Consider the following 17,647-nt stretch of genomic DNA (forward strand, 5'->3'; position numbering starts at 1 on the left):
AAAATTACTGGTGATAAGAAATGAAGGCATCAAAGAAACTAGATAAAACACAAGTTAATTTAGGAGAATTTTCATCTTTACAACAGTGTATCTCTCAACGTTTGTCATTCCTTTAAATTTATCATTTCTTTGCTTATTCTTTAGTAAAACTTTATAATTTTATTCCTATAGGTCCAGTGTATTTCTTTTTTTTTTTGGTCCAGTGTATTTCTTACTAAAATTTTCATAGGGATTTAAAAGCTTTTATTGCTACTGTGAATGGAAACTTTTTGTCATTGCATTTACTTTCTTATTCTTAAATATTTAAAATAAGGCATTTATTACATGTGCTATGATAGCATGATATTTGAATTTATCTGGAATTGTCTTTCACATATATTTTTTCTTTTTAATATTTAGTTATTTATTTGACTTCACCAGGTTTTAGTAGTGGCATGCAGACCTTTTTTTTTTTTTTTTTTAGTTGTGGCATGTAAGATCTAATTCCTTGACCAGGGACCAAACCATCCCCCATCTAACTGGGAGCCAGGAGTCCTAGCCACTTCCCTACCCATCAGGGAAGTCCCCACTTCTATTTTTCTATCATTTACAAGCATCAGTCATTCCCAATCATTAATGATACAGTTGTGTCACTGAATCTAGGTATAAAGTCTTGTTTAAGAAGGTATTGCAGTTTAGTTTTGCTGGTTTTCATGTTGTTAAGATGCTCCCATTTTTGGTACTGTTTTTATCCTCTCTTCATTTTCTTCAGTGATATCTTGAACCAGGTAAATGCCTGGAAGTCACCTTAAGGAGCTTTAAATTACTATTTGCTTACAGAATTTTTGCCAACTGTGACCTCTGATTTCACGCAATTGTCAGCCAACTAGTCTAAGGGTACTGTGGTGTTCTGGTCATATATTGTTATGCAACAAACTATAACTTTGACCTACTTTTTGATTTTGTTGTTGCATTGTGTTTAGTCTTGTCCGACTCTTTGAGACTCCGTGGACTGTAGCCTGCCAGACTCCTCTGTCCATAGGATTCTCCAGGCAAGAATACTGGAGTATTTGCCATTTCCTCCAGAGGATCTTCCTGAACCAGGGATTGAACTCGAGTTTCCTGCACCTTCTGCATTGGCAGGTGGAGCCTTTACATTTGTTTATTTGACTGGGCCAGGTCTTAGTTGCGGCACTCAGGATCTTCAATCCTTTTTGAGGCATTTCAGGATCTTTAGTAGTGACATGTGGAATTTTTTTAGTTGTAACATGCACTCATTCATACGCCAGTAAAGTAATGCTCAAAATTCTCCAAGTCAGGCTTAAACAGTACGTGAACCGTGAACTTCCAGATGTTCAAGCAGGATTTAGAAAAGGCAGAGGAACCAAAGATCAAATTGCCATCATCCGATGCATCATCGAAAAAACAAGAGAGTTCCAGAAAAACATCTACTTCTGCTTTATTGACTATGCCAAAGCCTTTGATTGTGTGGATGATGACAAATTGTGGAAAATTCTTCAAGAGATGGGAGTACCAGACCACTTGACCTGCCTCCTGAGAAATCTGTATGCAGGTCAAGAAGCTTACAGTTAGAACGGAACATGGAACAACAGACTGGTTCCAAATCGGGAAAGGAGTACGTCAAGGCTGCATATTGTCACCCTGCTTATTTAACTTATATGCAGAGTACATCATGTGAAATGCCGGACTGGATGAAGCACAAGCTGGAACGAAGATTGCTGGGAGAAATATCAGTAACCTCAGATATGCAGATGACACCACCCTTATGGCAGAAAGGGAAGAACTAAAGAGCCTCTTGATGAAAGTGAAAGAGAAGAGTGAAAAAGTTGGCTTAAAAATATTCAGAAAACTAAGATCATGGCATCTGGTCCCATCACTTCATGGCAAATAGATGGGGAAACAATGAAAACAGTGCAAGACTATTTTCTTGGGTTCCAAAATCACAGCAGGTGGTGACTATAGCCACAAAATTAAAAGATGCTTGCTCCTTGGAAGAAAAGCTATGACCAACCTAGACAGCATATTAAAAAAAAGAGACATTACTTTGTAAACAAAGGTCCATCTAGTCAAAGATATGGTTTTTCCAGTAGTCATGTATGGATGTGAGAGTTGGACTATAAAGAAAGTTGAGCACCGAAGAACTGATGCTTTTGAATTGTGGTGTTGGAGAAGACTCTTGAGAGTCCCTTGGACTGCAAGGAGATGCAACCAGTCAACTCTAAGGGAAGTCAGTCCTGAATGTTCATTGGTAGGACTGATGTTGAAGCTGAAACTCCAATACTTTGGCCACCTGATGAGAAGAACTGACTCATTGGAAAAGACCCTGATGCTGGGAAAGATTGAAGGCGGGAGAAGGGGACGACAGAGGATAAGATGGTTGGATGGCATCACCGACTCGATGGACATGAGTTTGAGTAAGTTCCGGGAGTTGGTGATGGACAGGGAAGCCTGGTGTTCTGCAGTCCATGGGGTCGCAGAGTCGGACACGGCTGAGTGACTGAACTGACTGACTGATGGTCTTTCGTGACTGACTTTTTTTTTACTTAACGTAATGCTTTCAGGGTTCATCCATGTTGTAGCATGTATTAGCACTTCATTTCTTTTTATGGATGAAAAATCTTCCATTGTCACCCCTTGATATCCACAGGGAATTGGTTCCAGAACTCCCTTCAAATATTAAAATTCACAGATACTCAAGTTCCTGACATAATATGGTGTAGTATTTGCATATAGTATAGGTTATATATGTAACATATACATAAAGTATATCTCATATATTTTAAATCAACTCTAGATTATTTATGATACCTAATATATTTAAATGTCATATAAATAGTTGTAAATACAATGTAAATGTTATGTAAATAGTTACAGTAAAGTTTTGCATTTTGGAACTTTCTGGATCTTTTTTTTTGGCTGTGCCCAGTCTTAGTTGCAGCATGCAGGATTTTATTTTTTAGTGGCATGTGGGATCTAGTTCCCTGACCAGGGATTCAATTGGGGCCCCCTGCATCGGGAGCACAGAGTCTTAGCCACTAGGTCACCAGGAAAGTCCTTTTCTGGAATTTTTTCCCTAAATATTTTCCATCTGCTGTTGGTTGACTCCACAGATGTGATACCAGCGGGAACATAGGGCCAACTTTACCACATTTTTTAATCGGCTCATCAGCAATGAGCACGTGGGTTGTTTCCACTTTGGGACTCTTATGAACAATAGTGCTATGAATATTTGTGTGTAAGTTTTTGTGTGGATGTGTTTCCATTTCTCTTGGGTATATACCTAAGATAGAAACTGCTGGGTCATATAGTAAGTCGGTGTTTAAACTTTTGAGGAATTGCCACACTGTTCTCAAAGCAGATGCACCATTGTACATTCCCACCAGCAATATGAGAGTTCCAACTTCTCAACAATTCCCTCCACATTTGTTACCTACCTTTCTGATAATAGCAATCCTAGTGGGTGTAATATGATATCTCATTGTGATTTTTGACTTGCATTTCTCTGGTGGCCAACAATGTTGAACATCTTTTCACATGCTTATTGGCCTTTTGTGCATCTTCTTTAGAGAAATATCTATTCAGATCTTTTACTCATTTTGAAATTGGGTTGTTATTTGTCTTTTTATTATTGAGTCATATCATGAAAATTTAAAAAGAACAAATTGCTAATTTCCTGAATCACCCAGAAACTGACTTCTCACTCATTTCCAAACCTGCTTTTGAACCAGACCAGACTTTTTTCCTCAGAATTGCATTTTAGCATTCATGTGATGAGAACGCAAGCAAGTTTAAAAACAGAAGTTTCAAAAAAAAAAAACAACAGAAGTTTCCTCTGTTCTCAGCTGGAGAAGCAAAGTGGGAAAGGCAAAGACAGGCAGGGTTCCATAGGATCGTTTGAAGAAATGGTACTTAAAAGGTGTCAGTTGGTTCTTAACTTTTAAAACAAGAACTGTGGAAGTCTCAGAGCCTCATCTCAGAGAGCGCCAGGCGGAGAAGGGGACTAGATGAATGGCAGGGTGAGTTGATCTTTGACTCAATTAGGCTGAATCAATCTTGTCATTGAGTTCCCAAGGAAATTCAATTACAGGTCAAGTGCAGGAAGCCCAGTAATTGTGGCTTAAGCAGCAGAAATGACAGGTGATCGATAGCAGCCTGGGGATGAATTTGACTTCAGAGCCCCTGAATCTCTGGTAGGATGAAAAGGAAGGAGAGTTGGAGAGAGGAAGAGGCTCTCCAAGTCGAAGCAACCACTGAGAGGTTTGGTGGATGCGGTGCCAAGACAGTGGATGTGGCACTGCCAAGGCATGCCTGCCCACCCAGGAGTTGACCTGACTGTGGAGACTCTCAGGGCAAGAGACTCATGGTGGCAGGGGGTGGGGTGGTGGTGGTGGTGGTGGTGAGGGGGGCGCTGGACAGGGGGGTGGGGGTCATCAGACCATGTTGGGAGCCTCCAGCAACAGCGCCTTCAGCTGACTGCGGCTGCAGGCAGCCAGAAACTGTACTACCCAAGTCAGCGTTAGAGGCTGGGGCTGCAAGAACTGGGCTCTGTGGGGAGAGCAAAAGGTGGGATGTGGGACAGGAAACAACTCTGGAGAAAAGAGCATCTCTCTAGAAATCCCCTTTTCCCTGCAAAATGAGGTGTAAAAGATTCATAAATCTTTGCTCAGCGGTAAGGAATCCACCTGCCAATGCAGGAGCTGCAGGTTTGATCCTTGGATCGGGAAGATCCCCTGGAGGAGGAAATGGCCACCCACCCCAGGATTCTCACCTGAGAAACCCCATGGACTGAGGAGCCTGGTGGGCTACGGTCCATGGAGAGTTGAACAATACGTAGAGACTAAACAACTCCTCCCTCTAGTGGTGATACATATATTGCAAGAGGCGCTTCGGGCTGAGTCAAAATCCAGAAGCTATAAAGACTGATATGTTCCACCACCTTAAAAAACAAAACCTCAAAAATACTTGATTTTTTTGTGTGGCAAAAAAAATATTTTGCACTAAGTTTTGCAAGATAATACTGTTGAAGGAAGCTGGATAAAGGGTACACAAGATGGCTCTGTATTATTTTTTACTACTGAATCTCTACTATATTTTAACTATGTGCATCAATCCTTACCTCAAAATAGAAAATGTAAAATAAAAGGACTTCCCTGGTAGTCCATTGGCTAAGAATCTACACTCCCAGTGCAGGGGGCTTGGTTTCCTTCTCTGGTCAGGGAACTAGATCCTGCATGCTGAAACTGGAAGTTCATGTGCCACAGCTAAAAAGATCTTGAGTGCTGCAACTAAGACCCAGTGCAGCCGAATAAATAAATAAAAATAAATATTTAAAAAATATATAAGAAGTAATGAAGCACAGCCTTAAAGGAAAAAAAAAATTTGAAAAGGCTTGGGAGAGGGAGGGGAAAAAAATAAGAAAAGGCTTGAGTCCTTTGGCCCCACCTCTGACTGGGGACTCACAGTCATGAGTAGGTAAAATGGTCAGGAGATAAACAGGAGACTTTTCTGGGACTCCCTGACATGAAGGCCCCATACACTGTGGCTCCAAAGCCTGTTGATGAGTCCTTAGGAGCTATCGTTAGATTGGGAGGATATGGGGATGTAATAGCTGATGAAATTAAAGTGAAGGTTTAGATAAAAGTTGTAAGGTTTGAATAGGTTTTATGTGAGGTGGTTTTGCCCCCTTTACCTGGGGGGAGCAAATGTACTGGGGGATAGATGTTGTATCTGATGGGATAAGGTTTCCCTTACCTAGAATCCTGAAACAGAAGGCATTGAATCCTGCCCTTCTGCCATTATGATTGGCCATGCTAAATGAAAACCATTAACTGCCTGGGGCTTCCCAGGTAGCGCTAGTAGTAAAGAACCTGCCCACCAATGCAGGAGGCATTAGTTTGATCCCTGGGTCAGGAAGATTCCCTGGAGGAGGGCATGGCAACCCTCTCCAGTATTCTTGCCAGGGAAATCCCATGGACCAGAGAAGCCTGGTTGCACAGAGTCAGACACAACTGAATGCATGCAACTTTGCCTGAGTCCACAGAGGCTATTAATTTAAACAGTGTGGACTACCTGGTGGACAGAAGGAGATGACTACTTTAAAGCTCTGTTAGAAGCTATAGTCCTGGTGTGGACAGGTCGTCTGTACAATACCCTCATGTACAGTGCAAACTTGGGCTATGGCAAATTACCACCCAACAACGACCACTGGGATTTTGGATCAGAAAATTTCCATTTACTAGCTTGCTATTGGACCTTAATGGAAACTATGCCTATGACTAAAGGATATAAAATAATCTTGAACCTTAAATACTTATAATATCTTGGATGATGTCCACTTTCAACCTCTGTCCATGTCATCTGGGTTAGGCTGTCTCTCCCCTTAGCCCCTTAGACCCAGGCCTCACCAATCCACCGTGTGGCTAGGTGACTGAGATGGGCTCAGAACTGGACACTTAACCAGATCAAGCCAACCTGAATAGGGACTCAATTCTCAGACTTTTGTTGAAGACATTAGGTAAATGAGCTCTTTGTTTGCTGGAATAAGCCTGGGGGGATAGGAGAACTGTTCCAACCAATTTGCCCCTAAAAGAGGAGGGCTTTTTTGGACAATACAGCCAATCATAGAGGCGGGAGAGCAAAGTCTGAGGCCTGAATGTTTACACCTGAATCCAGCTATGCCTGAAGTAAACCCTATCCTTCAAGTTTTCGGTTACAAGAACCCATTAAATCTGTCTGCCTTATCCTGTTTGTCCTCTGGGGCCCTCACAGATCAAGGAGAATCATATTTTAAGGGGACACACGAAAGACACAAAGAAACATTTCTCTTAAAAAAACAAAAAACAGAAACAAACAAAAAAGGAACTTCAGACATAGCCTACAGCTCCCCCTAGTGGAAAACATTGCTTTTCAGCCTCTGGAAAACATGCCACCAGGTTTCCCAAACGTCTGTGTATATCAAGGTTAATTTAGAACATCTTTCCTAGTTCAAAATATATAATTTCTTCTATTTATAATCCTGATCACAGCTCTGTCCCACAATATTTTGTAGTTCAGAACTATACTTCTGAACGAAACATGTCCCAAAATCATGCAGTGAAGTGAATTTAGAATGTGCTAGACCACTGGGTTTAGTGGCTCAGTCATATCCAACTCTCTGTGGCCCCATGGACTGTAGCCCACCAGACTTCTCTGTCTATGGAATTTTCCAGACAAGAATACTGAAGTGGATTGCCAATTCCTACCCCAGAGGATCTTCGCAACCCAAGGATTGAGCTCCTGTCTCTGGCGCCTGATAGACCATTACGAATCATATTTTATAGCTATCAAAAAAGAGAAAAATAAGAAAGACAAAAAAATATAGTTCAGTAGAATTTTAATATCCAGATAAAGATAATTTTCTTGGCTTTTGGTTTCAAGAACTGTCTCACATCGCCCACCCCTCTTTTTTCTCCACCTCTCATGAAAATGACCAAAGAAATACAAAACAAAACAAAAAACTGTCCCAACAAGCAAAAAAACTGGAGAGAATGCCATGAACCGAACTGAATATTTGAGAGATTTGGGGTCCACTGCTGAGGCTAGAGCAGGGGAGGTGGGGGAGAGAGAGGCGGTGCTCCACCTTGGCTCCCTAGGGCGGTGGGCGGAGGAGTAGCCCCAGAGGGCCTCGGGTGGCGCAGCTCAGGCCCTTGCAGCCCCGCCCCTTATTCTTGGGGCCGGGGTGTCTGGTCCCGGCCCTGCAGGGAGATGTGCCCTATGCCTCCCCTCTGCTCACACATCATCCAGCCGACAGCCCGCGGCTGTGCTAAGGTGGTCCTACAGAGGGGAGACGGTCCCAAGGAGGAAGCACAAGATGCTATGTGCAAACACGCGGGGAGCCTCTCTTCCGTCCACCTCCACCCAAGTCCAAGTGTGAACAGCCAATGGAGAGTCACTATTTGAGTGAGACCCCTCAGCATCAGGAAGGGCAGTCTGGACAAGAACGGTCCCCAGGGACTTCCCTGAGGGCCCAGCGGTGCATGCAAGGCAAGAGTGGTGGGTTCAATCCCTGGTTGGGGAACTAAGATCCCACATGCCCCAACATGCTAAAAAAAAAAAGCAAAGCAAACTGTCCCCAGTGGAATGAAGGAAATACAAAAGTACTTAAAATATTCAAATCAATGTCCTCAAAATTATGTATGACAGAATATTGTATTTATTAAAAAAAAAAAAAAAAGCCTGGTACACAAAATGTGGTAAATACATGCAATGGGATATTATTCAGTCATAATAAGGAATGAGATTTTGATATGTGCTATATCATGGGTGGACGCTGAAAGTATTATGCTAAATGAAATAAGTCAGATACAGAAGGAAAAATATCACATGATTCTACACATATTAGGTACTAGACTAGACAAATATGCAGGCACAGAAAGTAGGATGGTGGTTACCAGGGGATAGAGGGAAAGAAGAGGGAAGATTATTGTTTAATGGGTACAGAATTTTTGTTGGCGATCATGAAAAAATTTTGATATAGTGGTGAGTTATACAAAATTGTGAGTGTACTTAATGCCACTGAACTATGCACTTAAAAATGGTTAAAAAGTAAATTTTAGGTTATGTATATTTTACTACAATAAAAAAATACCCTCCCCAAACCAACCTGTTACAGAAGAAGGAGCAATTAGAAAAAAAGTGTTCTTAGAAATGTAGAATATAAAGGCAAAAATAAAAAACTCAATAGAAGCAGAAAATAATGGAACAGGCACTGCTTTTAAAAACCTGGTCATTTTAGAAGGCCAGTTGAGGAACTCTCTTAGAATATTTTTGAGGACTCTGGCTTTATAATTATTTCCATCCTTAATAAGTCCTGGTTCCAAACAAGTCTGTGGCTCCAATGTAAAAAATCGGGCCTGTCAATGCAAAAGCATAGTGTTCACTCCACAGTGCAAAGAAAATGGCCCTTGTACCTCATGGCAAGACTGAGTGGCAAGACTTAGGGTCCCTTGGAAGAGAAAGGAGGGGTGTAGGGGCCACCCCAGCTAAGAGAGAGTGTTTAACTTTTTCTCTTAAGGAAGTCAACCCAACTCTTCAGGCCCTGGAAGATATAAAAGAGGAAAAGAAAGAAGAAAAAGTCAGGCCCACATGCTTTTTTTTTTTTTTTTGGCTGCACCATAAATCTTCTCTAACTAGGGATGGAACCTGTACCCACCCCCTGCATTGGGAGCTCAGGGTCATAACCACTGGACAGTCAGGGAAGTCCCACATGTTCTTGTTTCTCCTTCTTGGTTTGGAAAAGGGGAGTCCTGGCTCGGTGGAACCCTCCAGGTGGATGGGGGGCAGGCAGGGCTCATGGAATATACTGGGAGATACCTCAAAGCAGGAGAAGCCTCTTAGGTAGCTGCACCCAAAAGGGGTATTTAGGAAAAAGTGCAGAAGATGCAGTGGGAGGAGGAGAGAGAGAAGAGCCTTGAGATGTGGTGTGATGTCCAGGACTCCCAGCTCGACACAGTGAGGGGATGCCAATCTGCTGAGAGGCTTCTGAGCCAGCTGAGGCCTTGGGTGGAAGAGAGGAGTCATTGATGGCCATGGGCATAGAAGGTCAAAAGCTGTGGCTGCCGTGACATGCCCGAGGCCAGATGGGACCTGTTGTCCCCAGCACACACCACCCGGAGGCTGGCCCAGCTCAGCCTGGATGAGAAACCAGTTGGGGACAGCACAAGGGTAGCCCCCATTTGCCACCATGCCCGGATGCCACCTTGGGAAAAGCAGAGAAGAGGAAGGACAACCCTGCTGAGAAGATGAACTCGGAAATGACTGGATCTTTACTTCAAAGACAGCATCTAATCTGGAGGAGACAGAGATTCCGTTCTCAGGTTCCCGTCTCTTCAACTGCTGCCGGCATGAGAAAGGAAGGAAGAGCAGTCACAGACACAAAACGCTGGCATTGTGTGCGCATCTGAGTGTGTGTGCAAATTTACAACCCTGCTACACAAACATGAATCAGGGATGAGAACACAGTAAATGGTAAAACACGATGAATAAAGAACAATGGTGAGAGAGGAAACGAGCAAACATGTGGTTAAGTCTTAACTGCTGCTCCAAATTTTTGAGAAACCCAAAGCAACTGATTAGAAAGAGTCATAAAAACAGAAAAGACATTTTAAAAAAAGACAGTATTTTTTAAAATCTGAAACTAAAATTCTAGCATCTAGATTCTTTTCAACTTGGATTTGGGGTAGGGGGAAGGGATGATGGCAAATGGAGAGGAAGAAGAGAAGTTTCAAAAGCAAGTCAAATGAAAAACCAAAATAAAATATCACCTCATCTCTGTTAGGATGGCTTTTATAAGAAGAGACAAAGAACAACAAGTGTTGGTAAGGATGTGGAGGTAAGGGAAGCCTTGTGCCCTATTGGTTGGAATATAAATTGGTGCAGCCACCATGGAAAACAGTAAGGAGGGTCTTCAAAAAAAGAAAAATAGAATTACCATAAGGTACAATAATTCATTTACAGGTATCTAGCTGAAAGAAATGAAATCACTATCTCAAATGGATATCTGCACCCCTACCTTCAAAGCAGCGTTATTCACAATAACCAAGACAAGGAAGCAACTTAAGTGTCCATCAACAGAAAAATGGATAAAGAAGATGTGGCGTATGCATACAGTGGAATATTGTGTGTGTGTGTGCTAAGTTGTTTCAATAGTGTTCTGATTCTTGGTGACTGTATGGACTGTAGGCCTCCAGACTCCTCTGTCCATGGGATTCTCCAGGCAAGAATACTGGGGTGGGTTGCCATTTCCTCCTCCAGGGGATCTTCCTGACCCAGGGATCGAAACCACATCTCTTACATCTCCTACACTGGCAGGCAGGTCCTTTACCACTAGCGCCATCTGGGAAGCCCATACAATGGAATATTATTCAGACATAAGAAAGAAACAAATCCTGCTGTTTGCAACAACATAGATGAATCTTTAGGGCATTATGATAAGTGAAATAAATCTGATAAGGAAACACAAATACTTGTATGATCTCATATGTGGAATTTAAAGAAAAACCTTAACTATGGCAGGAGGTGGGGTAGACAAACAAACCTGAATTTATAGATACAGAGAACAGATTGGTGGTTGCCAGAGGGGAGGGTGGAGAATGGGCAAAATGGGTATGTGTCTGTGTTCAGTTGCTAAGCGTATCCGACTCTTTGCAACCCCACGGGCTGCAGCATGCTAGGCTTCCCTGTCCTTTCCTACCTGCTGGAGTTTGCTCAAATTCATGTCCGTTGAGTCAGTGATGTTATCTAGCCATCTCATCCTCTGCCACCTCCTTCTCCATTTGCCTTCAATCTTTCCCAGAATCAGAGTCTTTTCCAATGAGTTGGGCCAAATAGGTAAAGGTGGTCAAAGGTACAAACTTCCAGTTATAAGGTGAATAAGTCCTGGGGGTATAATGTACCACCTGCTGACTAAAGTTAACAACGCTGTATTGTATATTTGTAAGTTTCTAAGAGAGTAGATCCTAAAAATTCTCATCACAAGAGAAACACTTCATGTGGAAATGGATGTTAACTAAACTTATTGTGGTAATCACTTTTGAATATGTACATATAGCAAATCATTACCTTGTACACCTAAAACTAAGACAATGTTATGTGTCATTTGTATCTTTAAAAAAAAAAGAAACAAATGCCAAAACCAGTCTAAGGTGAGAGGAACAAGGGACTGCACAGGGTTGGGGGTGGGAGAGAACTGACTGGAAATGGCCACAAGAGAACCTTTTTTAAAAGTCTTTTTAAAAAAAATTAAAGTACAATAGATTTACAATGTTGTGTTCGTTTCTGATGTACAGCAAAGTGACTCAGTTATACACATATATATTCTTTTTCACTATGGTTTATCAGAGGATATTGAATATAGCTCCCTGTGCTATACAGTCAGAACTTTTTGTTTATCCCAGTTTGCATCTGCTAATCCCAGCCTCCCAACCACATCCCTCCCGCATCCCCACAAAAGAACCTTTTGAGGTGATGGAATGTTCTGTATCTTGATTGGGGTGGTGGTTACAGGAACATCCATGTTTGTCATAACCCCACCAAACTATATATTTAATATGGGTGCATTTATTGTTTGCAAATTATACCTCTCCTCTGGCTTTTTCCAGCTTCTAGAACTGTTCTCCTGTGTTCCTTGGCTTATGGCCTCTTCATCCATCTTCAAAGTCAACAGTGTCTTGCTTCAGTCCACACTCTCTTCTTCTGTCTCAATGTCCCTCTGCATCCCTATTTTTGGGGGGGTATCCCTTGCGGCATGTGGGATCTTAGTTCCCTGATCAGAGATCCAACCTATACACCCACCCCCCCACCATTTGAAACGCAGGGTCTTAACTACTGGACCACCAGGGAAACCCCACCTGCCTCCCTCTTTTTAATTTTTTTATATGTATTTATTTTTTACTGTGCTAGGTCTTATTTACAGCATTGGACCTTGCTTCCATCACCAGTCACATCCACAACTGGGTGTTGTTTTTGCTTGGCTATATCCCTTCATTCTTTCTGGAGTTATCTCTCCACTGATCTCTAGGAGCATATTTGGCACCTACCAACCTGGGCAGTTCATCTTTCAGTGTCCTCTTTTTGCCTTTTCATACTGTTCATGGGGTTCTCAAGGCAAGAACACTGGAAGTGGCTTGCCATTCCATTCTCCAGTGGACCACGTTCTGTCAGACCTCTCCACCATGACCCATCCATCTTGGGTGGTCCCACACGGCATGGCTTAGTTTCATTGAGTTAGACAAGGCTGTCGTCCGTGTGATCAGATTGGCTAGTTTTCTGTGATTGTGATGAACTATGGACAGAAGTTTGTGACATTGTACAGGAGACAGGGATCAAGACCATCCCCAAGAAAAAGAAATGCAAAAAAGCAAAATGGCTGTCTGAGGAGGCCTTACAAATAGCTGTGAAAAGACAGAGAAGTGAAAAGCAAAGGAGAAAAGGAAAGATATTCCCATTTGAATGCAGAGTTCCAAAGAATAGCAAGGAGAGATAAGAAAGCCTTCCTCAGTGAACAATGCAAAGAAATAGAGGAAAACAATAGAATGGGAAAGACTAGAGATCTCTCCAAGAAAATTAGAGATACCAAGGGAACATTTCATGCAAAGATGGGCTCAATAAAGGACAGAGATGGTATGGACCTAACAGAAGCAGAAGATATTAAGAAGAGGTGGCAAGAATACACAGAAGAACTGTACAAAAAAGATCTTCACGACCCAGATAATCATGATGGTGTGATCACTCACCTAGAGCCAGATCTCCTGGAATGTGAAGTCAAGTGGGCCTTAGGAAGCATCACTATGAATAAAGCTAGTGGAGGTGATGGAATTCCAGTTGAGCTATTTCAAATCCTAAAAGATGATGCTGTGAAAGTGCTGCACTCAATATGCCAGCAAATTTGAAAAACTCAGTAGTGGCCACAGGACTGGAAAAGGTCAGTTTTCATTCCAATCCCAAAGAAAGGCAATGCCAAAGAATGCTCAAACTACTGCACAATTGCACTCATCTCGCACACTAGTAAAGTGATGCTTAAAATTCTCCAAGCCAGGCTTCAGCAATATGTGAACCGTGAACTTCTAGATATTCAAGCTGGTTTTAGAAAAGGCAGAGGAACCAGAGATCAAATTGCCAACATTCGCTGGATCATCAAAAAAGCAAGAGAGTTCCAAAAAAACATCTATTTCTGCCTTATTGACTATGCCAAAGCCTTTGACTGTGTGGATCACAATAAACTGTGGAAAATTCTGAAAGAGATGGGAATACCAGACCACCTGATCTGCCTCTTGAGAAACCTGTAGGCAGAATCAGGAAGCAACGGTTAAACTGGACATGGAACAACAGACTGGTTCCAAATAGGAAAAGGAGTACATCAAGTCTGTATATTGTCACCCTGCTTATTTAACTTATATGCAGAGTACATCATGAGAAACACTGGGCTGGAAGAAGCACAAGCTGGAATCAAGATTGCCGGGAGAAATACCAATAACCTCAGATATGCAGATGACACCACCCTTATGGCAGAAAGTGAAGAAGAACTAAAAAGCCTCTTGGTGAAAGTGAAAGAGGAAAGTGAAAAAGTTGGCTTAAAGCTCAACATTTAGAATACTAAGATCATGGCATCCTGGTCCCATCACTTCATGGCAAATAGATGGGGAAACAGTGGAAACAGTGGCTGACTTTATTTTGGGGGGCTCTAAAACCACTGCAGATGGTGATTGCAGCCATGAAATTAAAAGACACTTACTCCTTGGAAGCAAAGTTATGACCAACCTAGACAGCATATTAAAAAAAAGAGACATTACTTTGTCAACAAAGGTCCATCCAGTCAAGGCTATGGTTTTTCCAGTAGTCATGTATGGATGTGAGAGTTGGACTATAAAGAAAGCTGAACACCAAAGAATTGATGCTTTTGAAGTGTGGTGTTGGAGAAGACTCTTGAGAGTCCCTTGGAGTGCAAGGAGATCCAACCAGTCCATCTTAAAGGAGATCAGTCCTGGGTGTTCATTGGCAGGACTGATGTTGAAGCTGAAACTCCAATACTTTGGCCACCTGATGGGAAGAGCTGACTCATTTGAAAAGACCCTGATGCTGGGAAAGATTGAGGGCAGGAGGAGAAGGGGATGACAGAGGATGAGATGGTCGGATGGCATCACCAACTCAATGGACATGAGTTTGAATAAATTCTGGGAGTTGATGATGGACAGGGAGGCCTGGCGTGCTGTGGTTCATGGGATCGCAAAGAATCAGATACGACTGACCGACTGAACTAAACTGAACTGAGGTCTTATTTGCTGTGCTTTCTCTAGTTGCGGTCAGCCAGGTCTACTCTGTTGCGGTGCACAGGCTTCTCATTACCGTGGCTTCTCTTGTTGCAGAGCGCAGGCTCTGGAGCCGGGGCTCAGTAGTTGCGGCACATAGGCTTAGTTGCTCCACAACTTGTGGAATCTTCCCGGACCAGGAATCAAACCCGAGTCCCCTGCACTGGCAAGGGGATTCTTTTTGTTTTGTTGTTGTTAATTGTTTATTTATTGAGAGACTATTTCTCACCCCAGACAGTCATAGTTTCATAGTTCAGGAACACAGGAAAGTGACAAACTTCCAAGGAACTCAACCCAGAGAAATTCTTTATATTCCAAATCACTTTGCACTCTGGAAGATACCAGCCTTCCTCATCTCCTCAAAATCTTTCATGGGATCATAATTTCTGTAGAAATCTGCATATGCCTTCTTTTTTGTTCAGCCACAGCAAACTTATAGAAAGTTGCAAACCCCAGGGAGACCATGAATGCTCCAACATGAAATTGCAGACGTTTGGCCAGGAGGCCACGCATCTGAGGTTTTGCCAAAGCAGTGGACATAGCAGTTTTTCTTCTCGATGGCTCAACCACGATGTCCTTCCAGGCTGATGAAGAAATGGACCTGGCAAGGAGATTCTTATCCACTTGACCACTGGCGAAGTCCTCTGCCTTCCTCTTAGGAGAACATTTGTGATGGCATTTCCAGCCCACTCAGATAATCCAGAATAATCTCCCCATCACTAGATCCTTACTTTTATATACATTCAAACAGAAGAACACAATTTAAGGAAATGAGGTAGGTCTATATGCAAAAACACAGGGAAATGAGGTAAATCTATATCTAAGAACATGAGAAAATGCCCAAGGTATGTTATAAAGTAAAAATAGAAGTTAACAAGCAGCAACAAATTAGAAGATATAAAAAGACGATCCTACAAGAGTAATTAAAATATAAAAATGCCAGGGTTTCCCTGGTAGTCCAGGGACTAAAACTCCATGCTCCCAGTGTAGGGGTCCTGGGTTCGATCCCTGGTTAGGGAACTAGATCGAAGATCCCACAAGCCGTAACTAAGACCCAGTAGAGCCAAATTAATATTTTCTTTAAAAAAGACAAAATACTTTCTAATAAACTTAAAAAAACCATATCATACCTACATTAAAGAAAAATCTAAAATACTCCAGGATATAACAGTACACTTGAAGAAATCAACATGTATGTCATATTCTTGCATCGAGAGGTTCAGCATCATAACATATGAATATTCCATAAATTAACTTATAAATTTGACATCATAATAATGAAAGTATTAATTCTTTGGGAAAAAATTTAGACAAAGTTATTATAAAGGCTATATAAAAAAACTGTGCATAAGAATAGCCAGGAAAATTCTGGAGAAGAAGGGCAATGAGACAAGGAGTGGAAGTAGTTTTCTTCATTATTTAAAAATCTTACAATATTTTAAGAGTGAGAACAGTATGGTGCTGGTTCATTTTAGGCAGACTGACCAATGGAAGAAGAGAAAGCCCAGAAATAGATGCATGTATATTCAGGAGTGTTCTTTATGATTAGTATGGGGGAAAACTGAATTAATTCAATGAATAACAGTAAGACAATGAGAGCCAATCAGGAGAAAATAAAGTTGGATCCATTTCTGATGCCTCACCTCTGGATAACTCCCAAATGGGTCATCAAAGGTGAGACTGTAAGTCCTTGAAGAAAACATTGTATAATTCATTTATAACCTTGGCAAAGCAAAGGCTTTTATGACAATGACTTAATATCCAAACAGACACACACATACATTTAAAATTGTGTTTGGCAAAAACATACCTGCATTATAAGCAACCACTAGACATATAAACTAGGAAAAATATTTTTTTTACAAATTGTATCACAGATCTGTAATTGTCCTAAAATTTAAAGAGCTCTAAAAACTTATGAGAAAAAGACCAATAACCCAAAAGAAAAATGAGCAAAGGATATAAACTATCAATTCACAGAAGATGATATTCAAATGGCTTCCAAACATGAAAATATATTCAGTCTCACTCATAAGGGAAATGCAAATTAAAACTACACTGAGATATTTTTATGCCTTTTTATCAAATATCAGATTGAAAAATTTTAAAACCAGGCTGTGGGCAAAAAGACGTTCTAGTTATTGCTGGTAAATTGGTATAATCCCTGTAGGGGACATTTTGGCAACATCTATCCAATTTACAGTGCATAGACTTTGGTTTTGCAATTTGCCCTATACGTGTGCTTGCACATAGGTTTGGACATGGTTATTTATTGGAGCAATGCTAGTAGTAGCAAGATAACTAGTTAGCCAAGTTATCACATCTTCGATCAATAGAATATTATGCAGTTTTAATCAACTCTATATGAAACAAGAAATGGGAAGTCCTCCATGATCCACTGTTAAAATAAAATAGCAAAGTGTAGAACAGTGTCACCTTTTTCATAAATAAGACAACTATGAGAAAATATATTTAGGGACTTCCCTGGTGGTTCAGTGGTTAAGACTCTGCACTCTCAATGAAGGAGGTACAGGTTTGATCCCTGACTTGGGAACTAAGATCTCTCATGCCACACAGAGCAGCCTAGACAAAACAAAAAACCCTCAGGCAGGAAATATACTTTTATTTGCTTGTGTATGTAGAAAGACCTCCAGAGGATACACGAGAGTCTAACAATGGCTGCCTCTTTGGGGGAAGTGAGATGACAGGAGAAAAGGGTGAAAGGGAGACTTTCATTATATTCTCTTTAATTTGAATTGATTAATCTATTTAATTATTATGTTTTGGATCTGCGTGGCTGGCAG

The sequence above is a fragment of the Cervus elaphus genome, chromosome 5 (genome assembly GCF_910594005.1).
Source record: "Cervus elaphus chromosome 5, mCerEla1.1, whole genome shotgun sequence".
Classification (NCBI taxonomy): domain Eukaryota; kingdom Metazoa; phylum Chordata; class Mammalia; order Artiodactyla; family Cervidae; genus Cervus; species Cervus elaphus.